Raw genomic sequence first — 16,507 nt, 5'->3', positions numbered from 1 at the left:
ATTTCTATTACGTACTTCACAACACGAAAATACACATGTTGGTGGAATAAAACAGTGAAATATGTCAAAATAGTGAAGTACAGTGAAGGAAGCAAATGGAAAAGTGAACTTACCACACGGAAATATCGAGGAATAATCGAACCTCGCCTAGACAGACAGTAACGAAAATTACATACCCACAAACAGACAAATCCATTCCTATAATGAAAATAAGACACTACACATTGTTCTACAATAACAAACTAATACTCCAAATTACCTCAATATCATTACGAATAATTATTTTAATGTACAATGATAGCGCTTATCCGGAGCACAGAACTGTTTTATTTATTATCTATGCCTCGAAGTGAAGACGTATGACGTCATTGGTCAAAGCCGACGGGTTGTATCCCCTGCTTCACTAGACCCGATAGTCCAGTAATTACAACATTTATAGAACTCGTAGTTATTCAACGCAAACTGCCTCAAACAAACCGTGATAAACACACTGGATGACTAGTTTGACAGTGAAGTCTCTACGAATTGAACTGCTGCGTCCAGAATTTCCTATTCATTAAGTATTAAGTGCCTGTGATAATTTATGTTCTGCGCCCTCAGAGAGATGCAATCGCTTTGACACCTGTATCTTTCGGTGCTACAGACTGACAGAAATCAGATGTCTGTTGATAGCTTACCTTCTGACTGCTATGACTGCTCCGTGTTCTTACTGCATTTCACGGTTTTCCAGAGACCGTAATGAATGAGGCCGGGAACATTAACTCGCTCGCCATTCGACTCGTCTCAGACTGTTGCTCAGCAACGACCTTGGCCGCCGCGGGGATCCATGTATTGTTGAGAGCCAGCGTCACGTCGCGATATGTCCTACATCTGCGTCTACATGATTATTCTGCAATTCAGCATTAAGAGCATGGCAGAGGGTTCATCGAACCGCCTCCAAGCTATTTCCTTACCATTCCACTCTCGAACAGCGCGCGGGAAAAACGAACGCTTAAATATTTCCGTGCGATCTCTGATTTCTCTTATTTTGTTATGACGATAATTTCTCCCTATGTAGGTGGGCATTAACAAAATATTTTCACACTCTGAGGCGTAAGTAGGTCATTGAAACACCATGAAAAACTGCTGCCGCAACGAAAAACGCGTTTCTCTTAATGATTTCCATCTCCGTTCGCGAATCATATCCGTGGTACTTTCTCCCTTGTTTTTTCTAAGATGATGTGCAGAAAATAATCACTTTACAATTAAGTAAACTATCCAGCGATACGAGAAGGAACGTAACTATGCTGGGGCGACTCGGGCAACGCCTCCGAGGATGAAATGTTTCTAGGAACAGAAGGGCAAAATAGGAATGAAACAAGGCACACACATTATTCTTTTTTCTCCTTTTTTTTTTTAAAAAAAAGACGCCTACGAAGCTATTACCCGAATGGGACGGAAATCAGTAGATGTGATGTACGTATATAGACAAACAAATGACTACCATTTCAGAAAAAAATGGATGATTTATTCAAGTCAATAACGCATTGGTCCTCCTCTAGCCCTTGTGCATGCAGTTATTTACCTTGGCACTGATTGATAGAGGTGTTGGGTTTCCTCCTGAGGGATATCGTGCCACATTCCGTCCAATTGGCGCGTTAGATCGTCAAAATTTCGAGCTGGTTGGAGGGCCATGCTCATAATGCTCCAAACGTTCTCAGTTGGGGAGAGGTACGGCGACCTAGCTGGCCAAAGTAGGTCTTGGCAAGCATGAAGCCAATTAGTAGACACTATCATCCTGTGCGGGCGGGCATTATCTTGCTGGAATGTAGGCCCAGAACGGCATGCCATAAAGCGATACAAAACGGGGCGTAGGATACAGTTGACCTACCGCTGTGCTGGAAGGGTGCCGTGGATGACAATGGAGTCCTGCTATGAAACGAAGTAACACTCCAGACATCAGTCTTGATTGTCGGGACGTACGCTGGGCGATAGTCAGGTTGGAATCCCGCCGCTGTCTAGGGCGTCTCCAGACACACCTTCGCTGATCATAGGGGCCTGGAATCTCATTGGGTGTAGTAGAAATGTCTTCAGTGATGAGCCCAGCTTCGAATTGAGCGCTGATGAGCAGAGATAACGTGTCCAGAGAGGTCCCGGACTGAGGTGCGGTACCAATCTGACTGTCACCAGCCCCACGGTCCGACAACCAGGAGTGATGATCTGATTTGCCATTTCGTTTCATAGTGGGACCCCATTGGTTGTCATACACAGCACCCTTACAGCACAGCGGTACGTATGTCCTTCGTGGCATGTCATACTGCGCTTATATTTAAGCAAGATAATGCCGGTCTGCACACTGCGAGGGTTTCCACTGTTTGTGTTCGCGCTTGCGAACTCAAACTGTGCACAGTAGGCTGCATAATGCACAACTTCACTCCCGACGTCCATGGCGAGGTTTATCTTTGCAACCACGACACGATGCAGCGTGGTACAGATGCGCCCAACAGCATGCTGAATGGACCGCTCAGGATTGGCATCACGTTCTCTTCACCGATGAGTGTCGCATATGCCTTCAACCGGACAATCGTCGTAGGCGTGTTCGGAGGCAATCCGGTCAGGCTCAACGCCTTAGACCCAGTGTCCAGCGAGTGCAGCATGGTGGAGGTTCCCTGCAGTTGCGGCCAGCCAGGTAGTCATATCTCTCGATAACTGAGAACATTTGGAGCATTATGGGCATGATCCTCTAATCAGCTCCGGATTTTGACGATATAACGTGCCAGTTGGGCGGAATTGGGCATATTATCCCTCAGGAGGACGTCCAACAACTTTATCAATCAATGACAAGCCGAATAACTGCTTGCATAGGGGCCAGAGGCGGACCAAGCGCTACTGACTTGCGCAACTTCACTCGTTCCCTGAAATAAATCATCAAATTTTTCTGAAGCTGTAATCATTTGTTGTTTGTACATGTCCGTCACACCTACCGATTTCCGTTCCATTCGGATAATTTTTTTGTGGTGCGTCATTTTCTCGTCTTAGAGTGCATATTAAAATGGGAAGAAAAAGTGAGAAAATTAGTAAAATTGATCAGTCAAGAGAAGTTTTTCCTTATGCAAAAATTAAGAAAGTTGATTGAGGATTTGTTACGGATGAAGTTTTACTCTGCCCGAAGCTCACGCAGTATTAGGAAGAACATGAGTTAACTGAATCTATAGACCAAACGGGGTTAGGTGTGAGCAAGTGTATCGGCCAAGGATATGACGGATCATCTGTCATGAGTGATGTACACAAAAGCGCGCAAAGAAAGGAGTCACAATTTAAATTTAGTCCTTAAAAGGGCTGTAGGGGCTACTCAAGGAACAGCTTTTAGAAGCAGTAGAGAAGATCTATAAATTCTTTGGTCTCATCATACTACGATGGTTAGATTTAAAAACTTGTATCATGATTACTTCTAAGTTAACGCTAAAGGCACAAAATCCAACGCGTCAGATTGGCAGATACGACATCACTTTTCGCTTACAGAGGGACTTACTGACATTCTTGGTAGTACCAGTGCAGTGAAATAAGTAAGTCTGAATACGAAATTGCAGGGCTAACGGAGGCTATACAGGGTGTCCAGAAACACTCTGGAAAGCTTGTAGGTTTTCGCAAGATAGGCTGTGCTAAAGAATAACTGTTAAGAAAAAAATTCGATACGTTGAGCCCTCTACTAGTTAATTAACACTGGAGTAGATAACAAGGCAGTTGCGCTCGCAAATTCAAGCAGCCCACCAGAGACGGTGTCGCCAAAAGTGTTGTTAATTTGGTTTCCTAAATCCAAAAAGAGAGCGATACAAAAATTGGACATGCGATGGCAGTAATGATAGAACCCGAGGCAAAGGCTGAGCAGTCTCGTGCGCTGTCTTCTGCGCTAAGAGAACAACTGACGGTAATTGTACGCGTATCTGGCTGGCCGCTTGAATGGCCGCGCGCAACGGCCTATTGGCTATCTTCAGTGCTAATTAACTCGGAAACGGCGCAACGTATTGTATTTTTTCTTGGCAGTTATTTCTCAGTACGACATACCCTGAGGCCTCCTTACAAGCTTTTCAGAGTGTTTCAGACCACCCCGTATTTTAACATCTACAATTACATACAACAGCAGAGTGCAGTATGTTGTGGAGGCAATAGCCCAGAATGTACAATACGCACTCCAAAAGAGGGTAGGAAAACCTTAACTAGAGGCCTGGATGAGGCTTTCAACCGCCGTCCTCCCAGATACGAATCCAGTGTTTTGGAACTCGCCATCTCACTTGGCTGCTGTGTGTTCTTGCCTTAATAGTTCCCCTGCGGCCAACCCACAAATTTTTCTTACTCATGTTCATTAATAGTTTCGTGTTTCTTTTACACACGACCCCTTACGTACCGCTCACATAGGGATCGTGAGGATGAGATTAGAATAATTACTGCAAGCACAGAGGTATTCAAACAGTCATCCTTCCCGTGCTTCACATGTGATTGGAATAGGAAGAAACCCTAATAACTGGTACAACGGGACATTTCCACTGCCATGTACCTCAAGGTGGTTTTCAGAGTGTAGACGCAGATGTAGATCAACTCTGACACAGGGTTGAAACAGCATGGAAAGACGTACAAGTGTCTTCCACTCAAGATCACATCCACCCAGTGCACTGCCTGGTTAAGAGCATTTGTTGCGGTCTAAGGTGGAACCAATGTGTGAATTTCGCACTCTGTACAACAGCAAATTACCTACAAATGTAATAAAGCATTCTTCTGATATGTATAATGCAGCCAACTGGTTGCAACGAAATTTTACATTAACTTGCTTTCGGCGCTGACTATGTGTGTATTCATCAGAAAATCCAAACACTTACCTAAAAACGTTAACACAGAGAAAAATCAAGAATAGGTGGTTATTATACCGAAAAGATTTGTGAGACTGTACTGGTATGTAACAAAATGGTTCAAATGGCTCTGAGCACTATGGGACTTAACATCTATGGTCATCAGTCCCCTAGAACTTAGAACTACTTAAACCTAACTAACCTAAGGACATCACACAACACCCAGCCATCACGAGGCAGAGAAAATCCCTGACCCCGCCGGGAATCGAACCCGGGAACCCGGGCGTGGGAAGCGAGAACGCTACCTCACGACCACGAGATGCGGGCGGTATGTAACAACAGATGAACAGATTCAAGAGCGAAATACTCTATTCGTATAAAATACTTTATAAGAAGATAATATTTAAACCATATAAAACTACAGACGTTGGAAGTGACGAACTTCGTAATTGTCAGTAAAATTATAGCTACATAGCTACATACCTACACCGCAAAGGATTGGAAGAAGAAACAGTCATTGGAGGTGGCATCAGACTAAGAGGCTCACAGGCCGAAATTGCCACAAAGTGGACATGAAAAAGTCGCGCCATCTACTAAAAATCGAAGAACCCGCCCGGTTAGCCGAGCGGTTTAACGCACGGCTTTCTGGAGTGGGGAGGAGCGCCTGGTCCCCGGCACGAATCCTCCCGGCGGACTTGTGTCGAGGTCCGGTGTGCCAGCCAGTCTATGAATGGTTTTTTAGGCGGTTTTCCATCTGCCTCGGCGAATGCGGGCTGGTTCCCCTTATTCCGCCTCAGCTACACTATGTCGGCGATTGCTGCGCAAACAAGTTCTCCACGTACTCGTAGACCACCCTTACTCTACCACGCAAACATAGGGGTTACACTCGTCTGGTGTGAGACGTTCCCTGGGGGTGCACCGGGGACCGAACCGCAAAGTAACCGTGTGAGTCGGTGGAGGAATGAAGTGGACTGCGGTAGTCGTCGTGGGGTTGTGGACCACAACAATCGAAGAAATCAGCTGCTTGAGTTAGAAAAATATTTTAAACAGCGTACAAGTGTTCATCTCACAGGCCAATAGCCAGCATTATTCAAATTGAAATTTATACAGGACTATATTTTGTATGAAAACGATTAAAACGTAATAAATAAAAAGGGGGGAGGAAGGCAATGTTTTAGAGTCCACACTGAGGAAAAAGAGAAGTTAGCTTCAGGCGTTTCGAAGTAAGGGCTTTATACCATTGGAGAAAATTTTATTACGTATGAATGAAGCAGTCATTAAGAGAGATGGCTCAGAAAATTTATAATTCTTCTACGGTATTATGTCTGAAGCCTTTCCTATCTCTGTGCAGGACGCTCACGTCATCAACTTCTTTAGGCTTGCGGCCTGCAGTTAATAAATGACCAGCAGAGGTCGAGTTGTACAGGGTGTTCGGAAACTCCCATTACAGACTTTTAGGACCTGTAGAGGGGAATGAGTAGGTAATATTTTCAATTGGAACCCATGTCCGGAAATGTATCAAAAATGGCTCTGAGCACTATGGGACTTAACATCTATGGGCATCAGTCCCCTAGAACTTAGAACTACTTAAACCTAACTAACCTAAGGACATCACACACATCCATGCCCGTGGCAGGATTCGAACCTGCGACCGTAGCAGTCGCGCGGCTCCGGACTGAGCGCCTAGAACCGCTAGACCACCACGGCCGGCGGAAATGTATCCTTTCCATGCTACAGCCATATGAAATCATGTTGCTAATGCGACCACTTTTATGAGTAATTGATTAGACTTAAGCAAATACATCACTTGTTTTAGAGTTCCGCTCATTAATAGCCAAAGAAATTCCTCCTGTACTCGCTGACGTGTTCTGTTCAATGTGGTGCAGAACGGCCTCTTCCGATTCGGGTGTGTGAAGTCTCCTTGGAGAGCTAGTCATGCCTGCTAAAACGTGTAGGCACCCTTTCTCGAAGCCGCTGCGTAATTGTGTTGAAAAGAGTATGCGATGGAGCCGGAGCTGTGGAGAACGATGTTGATAAAGTCGACTAACACCGTGAGGTTCGGCATTCAGAAGGATCATTTCGGCGCATCGTGCAAACGTGTACTCAACCATGTTGTTCTAACACTCGCAGATACGTGATTGAAGCTAGATCCGGGTCAGAGAGGTAGAACAGGCGTCAAATGATATATAGGGTGGTCCATTGATCGTGACCGGGACAAATATCTCACGAAATAAGCGTCAAACCAAAAACCTACAAAGAACGAAACCTGTCTAGCTTCAAGAGGGAAACCAGATGGCGCTATGGTTGGCCCGCTAGATGGCGCTGCCATAGGTCCAACGGATATCAAATGCGTTTTTTGAATCGGAACCTCCATTTTTATTACATATTCGTGTAGTACGTAAAGAAATATGAATGTTTTAGTTGGACCACTTTTTCCGCATTGTGATAGATGGCACTGTAATAGTCACAAACGTATAAGTACGTGGTATCACGTAACATTCCGCCAGTGCGGACGGTATTTGCTTCGTGGTACATTACCCGTGTTAAAATGGACCGTTTACCAATTGTGGAAAAGGTCGATATCGTGTTGATGTATGGCTATTGTGATCAAAATGCCCAACGGGCGTGTGCTATGTATGCTGCTCAGTGTCCTGGACGACATCATCCAAGTGTCCGGGCCGTTCGCCGGACAGTTACGTTATTTAAGGAAACAGGAAGCGTCCAGCCACATGTGAAACGTCAGCCACGACCTGCAACAAATAATGATGCCCATGTAGGTGTTATAGATGCTGTCACGGCTAATCCGCACGTCAGTAGCAGACAAATTGCGCGAGAATATGGAATCTGAAAAACGTCGGTGTTGAGAATGCTACATCAACATCGATTGCACCCGTACAATATTTCTATGCACCAGGAATTGCATGGCGACGACTTTGAACGTCGTGTACAATTCTGCCACTGAGCACAAGAGAAATTACGGGACGATAACAGATTTTTTTGCACGCATTCTATTTAGCGACGAAGCGTCATTCACCAACAGCGGTAACGTAAACCGGCACAACATGCACTATTGGGCAACGGAAAATCCACGATGGCTGCGACAAGTGGAACATCAGCGACCTTGGCGTGTTAATGTATGGTGCGGCATTATGGGAGGAAGGATAATTGGCCCCCATTTTATCGATGGCAATCTAAATGGTGCAATGTATGCTGATTTCCTAAGTAATGTTCTACCGATGTTGCTACAAGATGTTTCACTGCATGACAGAATGGCGATCTACTTCCAACATGATGGATGTCCGGCACATACACGTGTGCGGTTGAAGCGGTATTGAATAGCATATTTCATGACAGGTGGATTGGTCTTCGAAGCACCATATCATGGCCCGCACGTTTACCGGATCTGACGTCCCCGGATTTCTTTCTGTGGGGAAAGTTGAAGGATATTTGCTATCGTGATCCACCAACAAGGCCTGACAACATGCGTCAGCGCATTGTCAATGCACGTGCGTACATTACGGAAGGCGGACTACTCGCTGTTGAGAGGAATGTCGTTACACGTATTGCCAAATGCATTGAGGTTGGCGGACATCATTGTGAGCCTTTATTGCATTAATGTGGTATTTACAGGTGATCACGCTGTAACAGCATGCGTTCTCAGAAATGATAAGTTCACAAAGGTACATGTATCACATTGGAACAACCGAAATAAAATGTTCAAACGTACCTACGTTTCTGTATTTTAGTTTAAAAAACCTACCTGTTACCAACTGTTCGTCTAAATTTTGAGCCATATGTTTATGACTATTACAGCGCCAAATCTATCACAAAGCGAAAAAAGTGGTCTAACTAAAACATTCATATTTCTTTACGTACTACACGAATATGTAATAAAAAATGGGGGTTCCTATTTAAGAAAACGCAGTTGATATCCGTTTGACCTATGGCAGCACCATCTAGCGGGCCAACCATAGCGCCATCTGGTTTCCCACTTCAAGCTAGACGAGTTTCGTTCTTTGTAGTTTTTCGTTTGATGCTTATTTCGTGAGATATTTGGCCCGGTCACTATCAGCACCCTGTATATGATATATCTAACAGCAGTTGCTCGTCCTATATAACAGGCTTGACATGTGTCACAGCTAATTTTATAGACAGTTGAATTTTATAAGGTAGCATGCACTGGTTCCAAACTAGGAATAAGATAATTTTTTAAGCTGTTTTTAGCAGAAAACGCTACTTTAAAGTATTTATTTAGGAGGAGACGTCGAATCCAGCGACATACAGGTCCTAGAAACAGTATAGAGAAACAAAATATCTTTTCCTTATTGGCTATTAGGAGAAGTGCCAAGAATTGTGACTATTACTAGTTTTATTTTTTGACAATATTACCCACTATTAAAAACCATTCAAAAGCCAAGATGGCACAAAATATTTTTTATTCAGGACAACCGGTTTCAACAGTCTTTGACTCACCTTCAAGTCTTAAACATCTTTTTGTTCATTTTACGCTGAACCTCATACAAGAGATATCAAGTGGATAAAAGTCAGCATACCATAAGAGTTTGTCATTGCTGAAGTATTTGAAAACACGCAGCGATGACAAACTTTTATAATGTACTGAGTTTTATCCACTTGACCTCTCGTGTATGAGGTTCAGCGTAAAATAAACTTGTTTTACTACAAAAAGATGTTTAAGACTTGAAGATGACAGCAAAGACTGTTGAAATTGTTCGTCTCGAATAAAAAATATTTTTGCGATCTTGGCTTTTGAATACTTTTTAACAATTAAAACATATCGCCCTTCAGTATTGTCATAAGGAGATAACTGAATTATCCACGATGGTTGTTTCGTATCCATCACTGACTGCAGCAGTTTTTATCAAGTTACACATCCATAGTCGGTGTCGAAACCAGGTTAAAGGAAAATCTTGCTGAGACTGGTCGGCTAGATTATAAATATAATTTTTTTTTTATTTACTATTAAAAACAGTCTTGATCACGACTTATTTATCAAGGTAACCGGTTTCGACCACTGCTGTGGTCATCTTCAGACCTGTAAGTTGTATACAAAGCTATAATTAAAGGGCTACATACATTAAATAAAATAGATAAAGTTATAAAGCAATAAAACGATGAATTACCATTGAGTAGGAACCTCTTTCTGTTGGAGAATCACTACTGGAGAAACCAGTGCACGTCTTACTATATGTAATGGAAGCTCCGCCCACTTCTGACGGCATGATGTCATTACTAACAAATGAGATATAAGTCGAATAACAATGTAAAATTTCTTAGTTAAAAGATCTTTGTCAAGAATTAAAAATAAATACACATAAACTTAGCTTATTAAACAGCTATTGTCAATTATGAAGCGTTAAAAATATTTAAATATGTAGGATAAATGAACTTTGGATTGGCAGTACATGGGTTGCCCTCTCATGGCCTGTTAGTGAACCATTTGGAACCACTGGTTGCCATGGTGAAGTTGGACACCGTACCAAAGATGAGGCAGCAGGCTTCTTTCCACTAAAGTTGTTGTAAAGGCGATAGGCGAACTAGTGGTTGCCATGGTGAGTACAAACGCCAGTGCAAAGATGTGGCAGCAGGCTTCTTTCTAACGAAGTTGTTGCGATAGTGGAATGGCGAAGACTGTCACGTCAGACGATGTATTATTCAGCAGCAACATGTCTTTATTGAAACGATTTTCAACGAGTAGGCTGCAATAATCTTTAGCTGACATGTATACTACATGCTGCACGAATACGATACGAAGTAGTTGTCCATATTTATGAAATACGGTCTATGAAGTTCGTATGTAAATTACCTGTGACAATTTTTAAAAGGCACTGCTATTCCTTAAGTTGTACGCCAGTCTTATAAAGAAATAAAAATAATGAAAATGGAAGGAATTTAAAATTATAATACTATGAGCCATAGTGTCAAAAATAAAAGGATGTGAATTGAATTAGCAATATGCAGGCTAAAAGCATATAAGCAAAAATTCTAAAACAGATAGTCAGTCATAAAATAATGTTTGATGAAATAAAATTACAATCTAAAGATAAAGATAGAAATAAGAAATTTTACATTGTTATTCGACTTATAACTCATTGGTTAGTAATGACATCATGCTGTCAGAAGTGGGCGGAGCCTCCATTATATATAGTGGGACGTGCACTGGTTTCTCCAGTAGTGATTCTCCAACAGAAAGAGGTTCCTACTCAATGATAATTGATCGTTTTTTTGATTTATAACTTTATGTATTTTGTTTAATGTATTTGACCTCTAATTATGGCTTTGTATACAACTTGTAGGTCTGAAGATGACCACAGCAGTGGTCGAAACCGGTCACCTTGATGAATAAATTGTGATCAAGACTGTTTTTAATAGTAAATATTTGTAACACATTGATCACTGCCACTCCCATAATGTATTCAAAAGTATAAATATCATATTTTTGTACAGTTGACGTCTCACAGCCATGTTTAAGATTGTAGGAATGTATTCTTCCTTACTTGTATCCTTACTGGCGTTGAATTTTTAATGGCAAACAGTGTGGTATGTCTGACGTCTGTGGCGAGGAGTTGGACGTCATTCCACTGAAGCTGCGAAGCAAACGCAGAGGCAGACAGCCGGACAGCGACGCAGTTGCATCACGACGGTGCGCGCGCGCAGCGGCAGCCTTCGACAGCGCGGCGGCGCCGGCTGCAGCGTCCCGTCGCCTCTTCGCGCTCGCATTGGCCGCTGTCGTGCCCGCAGGTGGTGACGTAAGATGAGGGGCCCGCGCCTGCAGCGCAGCTACAGCGGCGACGTGGCCCCGCCGTCCACGGCGCCTACCTGCTCCAGCGGCTGGGCCGTCGCCGCGGGAGCCTTCGTCATACAGGTCAGTCAGCAGGTCAAGCTCGCCGCGTCCCTTACCAAGAGGGACCGCGTAAAATACACTCCTGGAAATTGAAATAAGAACACCGTGAATTCATTGTCCCAGGAAGGGGAAACTTTATTGACACATTCCTGGGGTCAGATACATCACATGATCACACTGACAGAACCACAGGCACATAGACACAGGCAACAGAGCATGCACAATGTCGGCACTAGTACAGTGCATATCCACCTTTCGCAGCAATGCAGGCTGCTATTCTCCCATGGAGACGATCGTAGAGATGCTGGATGTAGTCCTGTGGAACGGCTTGCCATGCCATTTCCACCTGGCGCCTCAGTTGGACCAGCGTTCGTGCTGGACGTGCAGACCGCGTGAGACGACGCTTCATCCAGTCCCAAACATGCTCAATGGGGGACAGATCCGGAGATCTTGCTGGCCAGGGTAGTTGACTTACACCTTCTAGAGCACGTTGGGTGGCACGGGATACATGCGGACGTGCATTGTCCTGTTGGAACAGCAAGTTCCCTTGCCGCTCTAGGAATGGTAGAACGATGGGTTCGATGACGGTTTGGATGTACCGTGCACTATTCAGTGTCCCCTCGACGATCACCAGTGGTGTACGGCCAGTGTAGGAGATCGCTCCCCACACCATGATGCCGGGTGTTGGCCCTGTGTGCCTCGGTCGTATGCAGTCCTGATTGTGGCGCTCACCTGCACGGCACCAAACACGCATACGACCATCATTGGCACCAAGGCAGAAGCGACTCTCATCGCTGAAGACGACACGTCTCCATTCGTCCCTCCATTCACGCCTGTCGCGACACCACTGGAGGCGGGCTGCACGATGTTGGGGCGTGAGCGGAAGACGGCCTAACGGTGTGCGGGACCATAGCCCATCTTCATGGAGACGGTTGCGAATGGTCCTCGCCGATACCCCAGGAGCAACAGTGTCCCTAATTTGCTGGGAAGTGGCGGTGTGGTCCCCTACGGCACTGCGTAGGATCCTACGGTCTTGGCGTGCATCCGTGCGTCGCTGCGGTCCGGTCCCAGGTCGACGGGCACGTGCACCTTCCGCCGACCACTGGCGACAACATCGATGTACTGTGGAGACCTCACGCCCCACGTGTTGAGCAATTCGGCGGTACGTCCACCCGGCCTCCCGCATGCCCACTATACGCCCTCGCTCAAAGTCCGTCAACTGCACATACGGTTCACGTCCACGCTGTCGCGGCATGCTACCAGTGTTAAAGACTGCGATGGAGCTCCGTATGCCACGGCGAACTGGCTGACACTGACGGCGGCGGTGCACAAATGCTGCGCAGCTACGCCATTCGACGGCCAACACCGCGGCTCCTGGTGTGTCCGCTGTGCCGTGCGTGTGATCATTGCTTGTACAGCCCTCTCGCAGTGTCCGGAGCAAGTATGGTGGGTCTGACACACCGGTGTCAATGTGTTCTTTTTTCCATTTCCAGGAGTGTACACTACTGGCCATTGAAATTGCTACACCAAGAAGAAATGCAGATGATAAACGGGTATTCATTGGACAAATATATTATACTAGAACTGACATGTGATTACATTTCGACGCAATTTGAGTTCATAGATCCTGAGAAATCAGTACCCAGAACAACCACCTCTGGCCGAAGTAACGGCCGTGATACGCCTGAGCATTGAGTCAAACAGAGCTTGGATGGCGTGTACAGGTACAGCTGCCCATGCAGCTTCAACACGATACCGCAGTTCATCAAGAGTAGTGACTGGCGTATTGTGACGAGCCAGTTGCTCGGCCACCATTGACCACACATTTTCAATTGGTGAAAGATCTGGAGAATGTGCTGACCAGGGAAGCAGTCGAACATTTTCTGTATCCAGAAAGGCCCGTACACGACCTGCAAGATGCGGTCTTGCATTATCCTGCTGAAATGTAGGGTTTCGCAGGGATCGCGTGAAGGGTAGAGCCACGGGTCGTAACACATCTGAAACGTAACGTCCACTGTTCAAAGTGCCGTCAATGCGAACAAGAGAGACGTGTAGCCCATACTATCATGCCGGGTGATACGCCAGTATGGCGATGACGAATACACGCTTCGAATGTGCGTTCATCGCGATGTCGCCAAACACGGATGCGACCATCATGATGCTCTAAACAGAACCTGGATTCATCCGAAAAAATGACGTTTTTCCATTCGTGCACCCAGGTTCGTCGTTGAGTACGCCATCGCAGCCGCTCCTGTCTGTGATGCAGCGTCAAGGGTAACCGCAGCCGTGGTCTCCGAGCTGGTAGTCCATGCTGCTGCAAACGTCGTCGAACTGTCGTGCAGATGGTTGTTGTCTTGTAATCGTCCCCATGTGTTGACTCAGGGATCGAGACGTGGCTGCACGATCCGTTACAGCCATTCGGATAAGATACCTGTCATCTCGACTGCTAGTGATACGAGGCCGTTGGGATCCAGCACGGCGTTCCGTATTACCCTCCTGAACCCACCGATTCCATATTCTGCTAACAGTCATTGGATCTCGACCAACGCGAGCAGCAATGTCGCGATACGGTAAACCGCAATCGCGATAGGCTGCAATCCGACCTCCTTACACGAGGCATCACCACAACGTTTCACCAGGCAACGCTCCGTCAACTGCTGTTTGTGTATGAGAAATCGGTTGGAAACTTTCCTCATGTCAGCACGTTGTAGGTGTCGCCACTGGCGTCAACCTTGTGTGAATGCTCTGGAAAGCTAATCATTTACATATCACAGCATCTTTTTCCTGTCGGTTAAATTTCGCGTCTGTAGCACGTCATCTTCGTGGTGTAGCAATTTTAATGGCCAGTAGTGTAGTACATCAACGACTGGGGAAACCTCGTCTCTCATAAAGAACTCTCCGAATGAATCTAAACTCTGAAAATAAAGCGGACTAGTAGTAATATACCAAGATTGGTGAAGTCTTCTCGGATTATCTTCTGACTCATGGCAGCGTGTTGCGGCAACGTTTCGACAAGTAGTCTAATCGCCATCATCAGGAGAAGAGTCGGATTCGTGTCTAGTTCATTCCCTCATGGCCGCTGGAACGCGGCTCCTCGGGTGAGGGCCAACACGTGTGCTACTTCCACGCCTTCAGACAGACGTCACGCTAGTGGTGTGGGGAACCACCATCAGGTTGGATGGAGGTCCAGGCATCGAGTCTTGGTGCCGCCTATTCCGCCAGCTGTCTCCGCCACTTTCTATCAGAGCGTTCCTGGCGTATTTTTGATAACATAGCATCCCATGCCAAGTTCAGCTGGAAACCGTTGTCCCGGTTGGCAGGATGGTCACGTACAGCCGCGTGGAGCGGCAGCGCGGTTTGAGGCGTCATGTCACGGATTGCGCTGCCCCTTCTGCCGGAGGTTCGAGTCCTCTCTCGGGTATGAGTGTGTGTTGTTCTTACCGTAAGTTAGTTGGTGTGTCAGTCTAGGGACCGATGACCTAAGCAGTTTCGTCCATTAGAAATTCACACACATTTGAACATTTTGTCACCTACTCTTATTTCCACTGTCTCTTTGACGACTGAATCCTAGAACTCATTTCCACGGCACAGCACCTTTCTCGAGCCTTAGCAAAAATACGTCAGGATGTGAAGCCAGTGGAGGCAGCATGCGGAATTGAGATGCTGCACCAGGCCTCAACGCCCAGATCCCATCCACTTCATCGCCCTTCACACGCTACATCCACTGAGCGCGATATTTCTTCGGGGGACACATAACTGGCCCACCCATTGAGCCATCGTCAAAGTAGCGTGCGGTCCAGCGGTATGAAGGAACCTGACATGAACCTGAGACTACGCCTGAAGATGATGGGTAGGAAACTTGTCGAAACGCTGTTACACCACAACTCGGCTGGTAGCCCGAGAAGATTTCATGAATAAAATTCGCCGGCCAAGCCTGCATCACATTGTAATACGTCGAAACGCTTGTAGACGGTGTGTGCATTCGTAGATCTAGGAGCGCCATGTCATGTGTGGCTAGGGAAGTCAGTGTTACCAAGTGCTCAGTTGAAGCCTAATTGTCAAAGTGGGAACCTGAAATCAGATGTCTTTTGTCAAAGAGCACAATATCTACATGTGACATACTTCCAAGGGGCAAAAGGATCTTGAAAACTGGTGATGTAGCGGCTTGTACAGTATATGCTGCTACGATAGTGATATGCAGCTAGTGAATAGAAGAGGGTAGAACGCACTAAGGGACCACCAACTACTAACCATTGAAGGATAGCTCACAATAAACTAAAACTGCTAGGTTTAATGATGATTGTATCCAACCAGTTTTTCTCCGCCAGTATATCTGCACTCTATTCAGTTTCTAACGGTCCATCACAATTCTCAAAAGCCATGCACTCCATCTCGCGTATCAAATTCGCTTATCCTTCCCTAAATCGAAGCCTTTACCAGCTCATAAAATTCCCATTTCTCCTCATCCACATGGATCATTTACATGTAATCTAATATCCACCAAAGTTACTCTAATAACACTTTCCTTTCTCCCATTAGTTACCAATTCTAGCTTGGTGCTAACACCAACACGTCCAACCTATTTAGCAACTACACACTTTCCATATTCTCTTCCAATGCAATAAACACAATCTTTCCCTCCCAGACAACGAAATGTCTCCATCCTAAGACATTTACTTAATCACTCCTGTCCCCATATCTCATGTCTTCCGTCACTGGCTCTCCCATAATACGCAACTAATTATTTTTTATTTTGTGGCAACTAGTTTCCACTATTTTGTCATCAAAGTCTGCCATCTGGCTACAAAATAGTGAAAATTAG

Source organism: Schistocerca serialis, chromosome 4, assembly GCF_023864345.2.
Source record: "Schistocerca serialis cubense isolate TAMUIC-IGC-003099 chromosome 4, iqSchSeri2.2, whole genome shotgun sequence".
NCBI lineage: Eukaryota > Metazoa > Arthropoda > Insecta > Orthoptera > Acrididae > Schistocerca > Schistocerca serialis.
The sequence above is the reverse complement of the archived record's forward strand: the minus strand, read 5'-3'. Positions refer to the sequence as shown.